The sequence below is a fragment of the Schistocerca americana genome, chromosome 6 (genome assembly GCF_021461395.2).
Source record: "Schistocerca americana isolate TAMUIC-IGC-003095 chromosome 6, iqSchAmer2.1, whole genome shotgun sequence".
NCBI lineage: Eukaryota > Metazoa > Arthropoda > Insecta > Orthoptera > Acrididae > Schistocerca > Schistocerca americana.
Window position 1 is genome coordinate 255634464 of NC_060124.1, and position 6255 is coordinate 255640718.

The 6255-nt window shown below is 42.4% G+C and overlaps 1 pseudogene; it reads right to left on the reverse strand.

The window, feature by feature from the left end:
- Positions 1 to 5769: 5769 nt before the first annotated feature.
- On the reverse strand, positions 5770 to 5887 carry LOC124620480 (annotated as a pseudogene).
- Between the last annotated feature and the right edge of the window lie 368 nt (positions 5888 to 6255).

The following is a 6255-nucleotide window of genomic DNA, read 5'->3' on the forward strand; positions in this document are numbered from 1 at the left end:
AGAGGCGCTCTGCATCACGGTGTAGCTTGCTGTCCAGGTTTCGAGAGGGTGCGTTTCTGGATGAGGCATCGAATATATTGCTTTCCCCTACTTATACCTCCCGAGGAGATGACGAATGTAAAATTAGAGAGATTCGAGCGCTCACGGAGGCTTTCCGGCAGCCGTTCTTCCCGTGAACCATACGCGGGTGGAACAGGAAAGGGAGGTAATGACGGTGGCACGAAAAGTGCCCTCCGCCACACACCGTTGGGTGGCTTACGGAGTATAAATTAGATGTAGATGTAGAAATTGGTTAGGTCACTTCTTGAGTACCGTTGATCAGTCTAGAACGATTACTATCTACGATTAACGAATGAGACACGCAATATCCGAAGAAGAGTGGCTCATTTTGTCACCGTTTGTTCAGAAAGCGCGCGAGCGTTTCAAAGATACTCGTCAAATTCCATTATCAGGCTCTATAAAAGAAGCGTGGTGTACCACGGAGAGGGCAACTGATAACATTCCGAGAGCACACGTACCAAATGAAGCCTCTACGTAGATGTTTCGATTCGACAATGACATTACTGTCAGTCTTCTTCCCATGCACTGTTCACGAATGGGATTGGAGCAGCATAATATGGTAATGATATCAGAAGTAGCACACCTCCACCTCATACAGAAATGTGACTTTTGGAGTTAAGACGGAAACATAAATTTGGGTCGTAGTCGGGTCGGCTCTTCAAATTTTTTTTTTCCGTAATATTTCAGTGACTGCTGTAGAAGAATTTTTAAGATGATCGGAGAACATGACGGTGGACGACTGTATAAGTCACCGGAATTTTGTGCCTGAAACGTGTTTGCAATGTGAAATTATTCCGAAAGATTAAAGCTTACTTTCACTATCGTGAAATAACGAATGACTCTCAACAGAATAGTCCGCATTTCAAACAATCAAGCATAACTACTGATCGGAGCGAAATCGCCTTAAAGTGTGTGTTTCTTTCTTCTTTCTGCATGCACGACGTTCCAAGCAAATCTTACAACAAAATTTCTTTTCAACTCGATGACTAGTTTAGGTATTGCAGTGCTTTACAAGGAATCATAGTACTGGACGTAGTATATGCTTTGCTGCCTTCGTTCTTCGAACAGTTTCATCCATCCAGTTATAGGGCTACGTGGACTCCAACTCACGGCGAAACTTGTCATTTTTAACATAAACAAGTCGCTACCAGATATCGGAAGTGCCATGGAACGAAGTCCAGGAAATCGAAACAGAATTGTAACTCGTTTTTCATCCGTCGATGTTTGATAGAATAACTTATAAATGAGAAGCTTAAAAATGTCATTGTTCAGTAGTATCTACAGTATTCTTCATGTTTATAAACGAAACGAACAAAAATATAGATGCTCTGTGGGCTCTACGGTACACTGCAGGACATCCGTATTTTTGTGGTTTTCATTTATGAACATAAAGTTGTTCTTCCGCACAGCGAAGTGAGAACCAACTAACACGATGAAATTAATGCGGTTCCAGAACACAATTATCCGTATTTTACAGTAACAAAATACTCTCCACACAGAAAAAATTTTACTACATATGGTATGTTTTGCAACACAGAGGTAAAAATGATTTACAAACATTAAAAGTGTGGTTACAAGTTTGTTGGAAGAAGTTTGAAATTTTCATGTATTTAAGGGGGGTAGGACGTCAAACGGGCCGACTTGGAGCAGGAGAGGCACCACAGGACAGTTTAATTTCCACTGTCTATACTTTTAGAAATAAATTCATAAAACTTTGTCAGCATGACCAGAAAGGATTCAGGATTCATACTCATAGCAGTGGAAGCTCAAAAACGTAACAAAACACATTCTATAACATGTGAAATTTCATCATTTTTTCACTTAGTACTGGCTCCCTTTGTTGCTACAGCTACACTTTTCTTCCTAAGTAAGAGAAATTCTTCGAGGACTTTTGCACAGCATACATACCATAGTTGCAGGTGTATGAAACTCTAGAAGTTATTTAATTTATGAAAAAATGAATGAACTGTTACATTTTAAACTTCATGTTTAGAAAAAACCTCAAGTTTTATAGTTAATTATCTCAATTTTTTCCACAGTTTTTTAATAGATTTGGAAAATTCTAGAGTTTCATACACCTCTAACTACGGTTTGCATGCTATGAAAAATTCATCGAAGAATCTCTCTTACTTGGGAAGAAAAGTGTACCTATAGCAACAAATGCAGCCAGTAATAAGTGAAAAAAATGATGAAATTTCATATGTAAAAAAAGGTATTTTGCTACGGTTTTGAACTTCCACTGCGATGAGTGTGAGTCCTCAATCCTTCCTGGCCCTGGTGACAAAGTTTTATGAATTTATTTGTAAAAGTATAGACAGTAGAAATTAAAACGTCCTGTGGTGACTCTCCTGCTCCAAGTCGGCCCGTTTGACGTCCTACTCCCCTTACGCAATCATTGATAATTACATAATTATATTCAATTCTTATTCGCTATGCCATTTTTTGCTTGCAGCATGCCATCCAGTGTATGCTAAATGCAGAGTTATATGGTAAATTCACAGCGTGTTCTTTGCAAAATTTCTGAACGTAAACGATTAAGGAAAATAAATTTAAAATGAAATCTTACTAATGCTAGCAAATTGATTAAATATGTGAGTAGTAGACAAAGTCTTTAATTTATGGAAAAGAACTTTCAGACAAATGACAAGTTACGAATCAAAGACATTCTACGAGCAAGTAACCAAATGAGAAGGAAAGAGTGGTTACTTACCGAGAAAGGTACTGTTGGCCAGTACCCAGAATATCTTGAGCGGGTCAACCATGGTCGCTGGCCGCTGCTGCGCTGTCTGCTGCTGTAGTCGGCTGCTGCTGCTGCTGCTGCTGCTTCTGCTGCTGCTGGCACAACGTCGGGGACGCTACTGCCTCCGCCCAGCGGCCTACCTTTTCGTGTCGGCCGCGCAGCCGTTTGCGCATGCGTGCTCGGCGACCCTCGAACTGTATCGCTGGGTTGCCTACCAAACCGCCCCTAGGCGCTCGGAGGTCTTCGTGACCGCGACGATCTGCCAAGCGTCTGACGAGTATGGCTTTCTACGTTACAGGGTGGTAGGCGAAATACCGATTAACATACCCCTTGGGGTACATCGACTGCACATTTTGTTGGTGAGTTGGTAGTATTACATCATTAATCTGCTATACTATATTCCAGAATTCGAATCGAGAACAGCTGCCAACATGAGTAACATAGGCATAAATATCCTCTGAGTAGTGAAGCAACTCAAATCACTTAATAAAAGCAAGTCTTCTGGTCCAGACTGTATACCGATTTGGTTCCTTTCAGAGTATGCTGATGCATTAGCTCCGTACTTAACAATCATATGCAACCGTTCGCACGACGAAAGATCCGTGCCCAAAGAATGGAACCTTGCACAGGTCATACCAATATTCAAGAAAGGTAGTAGGAGTAATCAACTAAATTACAGGCCCATACCGTTAACGTCGATATGCAGCAGGATTTTGGAACATATATTATGTTCGAACATTATGAATTACCTCGAAGAGAACGGTCTATTCACACACAGTCAACATGGGTTTAGAAAACATCGTTCTTGTGAAACACAACTAGCTCTTTATTCACATGAAGTGCTGAGTGCTATTGACAACGGATTTCAGATCGATTCCGTATTCCTGGATTTCCGGAAGGCTTTTGACACTGTGCCACACAAGCGACTTGTAGTAAAATTGCATGCTTATGGAATATCGTCTCAGTTATGTGATTGGATTTGCGATTTACTGTCAGAGAGGTCACAGTTCGTAGTAACTGACGGAAAATCATCGAGTAAAGCAGAAGTGATTTCACGCGTACTCCAAGGTAGTGTTAAAGGCCCTTTGCTGTTCCTTATCTATATAAACGATTTGGGAGACAATCTGAGCAAGCGTCTTCGGTTGTTTGCAGATGACGCTGTCGTTTATCAACTAATAAAATCATCATAAGATCAAAACAAACTGCAAAACGATGTAGAAAAAAATATCTGAATGGTGCGAAAATTGGCAGTTGACCCTAAATAACGAAAAGTGTGAGGTCATCGACATGTGTGCTAAAAGGAACTCGGTAAACTTCGGTTACACGATAAATCAGTCTAATCTAAAAGACGTAAAACAACTAAATACCTAGGCATTACAATTACGAACAACTTAAATTGGAAAGAACACATAGAAAATGTTATGGGGAAGGCTAACCAAAGGATGCGTTTTATTGGCAGGACACTTAGAAAATGTAAGACCTACTAAGGAGACTGCCTACAGTACGCTTGTCCGTCCTCTTTTAGAATAACTGCTGTGCGGTGTGGGATCCTTACCAGATAGGACTGCAGAGTACATCGAAAAAGTTCAAAGAAAGGCAGCACGTTTTGTATTATCGCGAAATATGGGAGAGAGTGTCACAGAAATGATACAGGATTTGAACTGGAAATCGTTAAAAGAAAGGCGTTTTTCGTTGCGACGGAATCTTCTCACGAAACAATCACCAACTTTCTCTTCCGAATGCGAAAATGTTTTGTTGACACCGTCCTACATAGTGAGGAACGATCACCACGATAAAATAAGGGAAATCAGAGCTCGTACGGAAATATATAGGTGTTCGTTCTTTCCGCGCGCTATACAAGATTGGAATAATAGAGAATTGTGAAGGTCGTTCGATGAACCCTCTGCCAGGCACTTAAATGTAATTTGCAGAGTATCCATGTAGATGTAGATACTAAAAATACCGCTTGCGTGGTACTGCTTATTTTGACAGCTCACGCGTTTACCACATTACAGTAGATAAGCAAATGCTCATCAAAGTGAAATATAAAACTCATTCCGATTACGGGAATCCGGAAACTAACGGAAACTATTGAATGCCATTCAGGAACTGTAGTCGTTTTTACAGACTCGGGCTTGGAGAATAATGTAACTATGTCTTTCCACCTGATTAGTTGAGGCTATTTAGCAAACGCAAAACTAGCAGTCTTTGACACAGAGTACGAAGTTTTTCTGTTTTATTGCTTGTTTACTCCGATATAGAGTTAGTCTTTGGTCGCGATTCCGATCCCAACCACTAGTTAGTTGAGTAAAAATCATCAGGAACAGCAGACAAAAACTTCTGATACAGGAAGTCACCCTTATTCTGCCAACTGCTTTACTGAAGAGGACTGGTTCAAATGGCTCTGCGCTCTATGGGACTTAACTTCTAAGGTCATCAGTCCCCTAGAACTTAGAACTAATTAAACCTAACTTACCTAAGGACATCACACACATCCGTGCCCGAGGCCGGATTCGAACCTGCGACCGTAGCGGTCGCGTGGGCCCAGACTGTAGCGCCTAGATTCTAGAACTACTTGTCCACCCTGGCCGGCAAAGAGGACTGAGACGCGTACAGAGATTCAAGAACCTTTCTTGCCTTCCGGAAGGGAAACTGGCCCTAAAACACGGTTGAATCAGCAATGCTCAAAGCCATGAGGATTAAAAAGTCATTGGAAACCACTATACTAAACACACATAATATATATCTACAGAATTTGTGGCCAGTAACTGAAAAAAAGCACTCCGTCTTCAGGCCACGAGTGGCCTACCGGGACCATCCGACCGCCGTATCATCCTCAAGGAGGATGCGGATAGGAGGGGCGTGGTGTCAGCACACCGCTCTCCCAGTCGATATGATGGTTTTCTTTGACCGGAGCCGCTACCATTCGGTCGAGTAGCTCCTCACGAGGCGGAGTGCATCCCGAAAAATGGCAACAGCGCATGACAGCCTGGGTGGTCACCCATCCAGGTGCCGACCACGCCCGTCAGTGCTTAACTTCGGTGATCTCACGGGAACCGGTGTATCCACTGCGGCAAGACCGTTGCCCAGTAATTGAAAAAAGTGACATCATTTTCTCTACAGATCAATCCCACATCCGGATTTGGGCGAGGCTCAAAAATGGTTCAAATGCCTCTGAGCACTATGCGACAACTTCTGAGGTCATCATTCGCCTATAACTTAGAACTAATTAAACCTTAATAACCTAAGGACATCACACACATCCATGCCCGAGGCAGGATTCGTACCTGCGACCGTAGAGGTCGCTCGGTTCCAGACTGCAGCGCCTAGAACCGCACGGCCACTCCGGCCGTCTTTGGGAGAGGGAACTGCCAAGGAGGAGGTTATCAGGAGAAAAAGACTGGTAACCAACGAAACTGTAACATTTTCCGAGACGGACCGTGGAATTTTAGAAG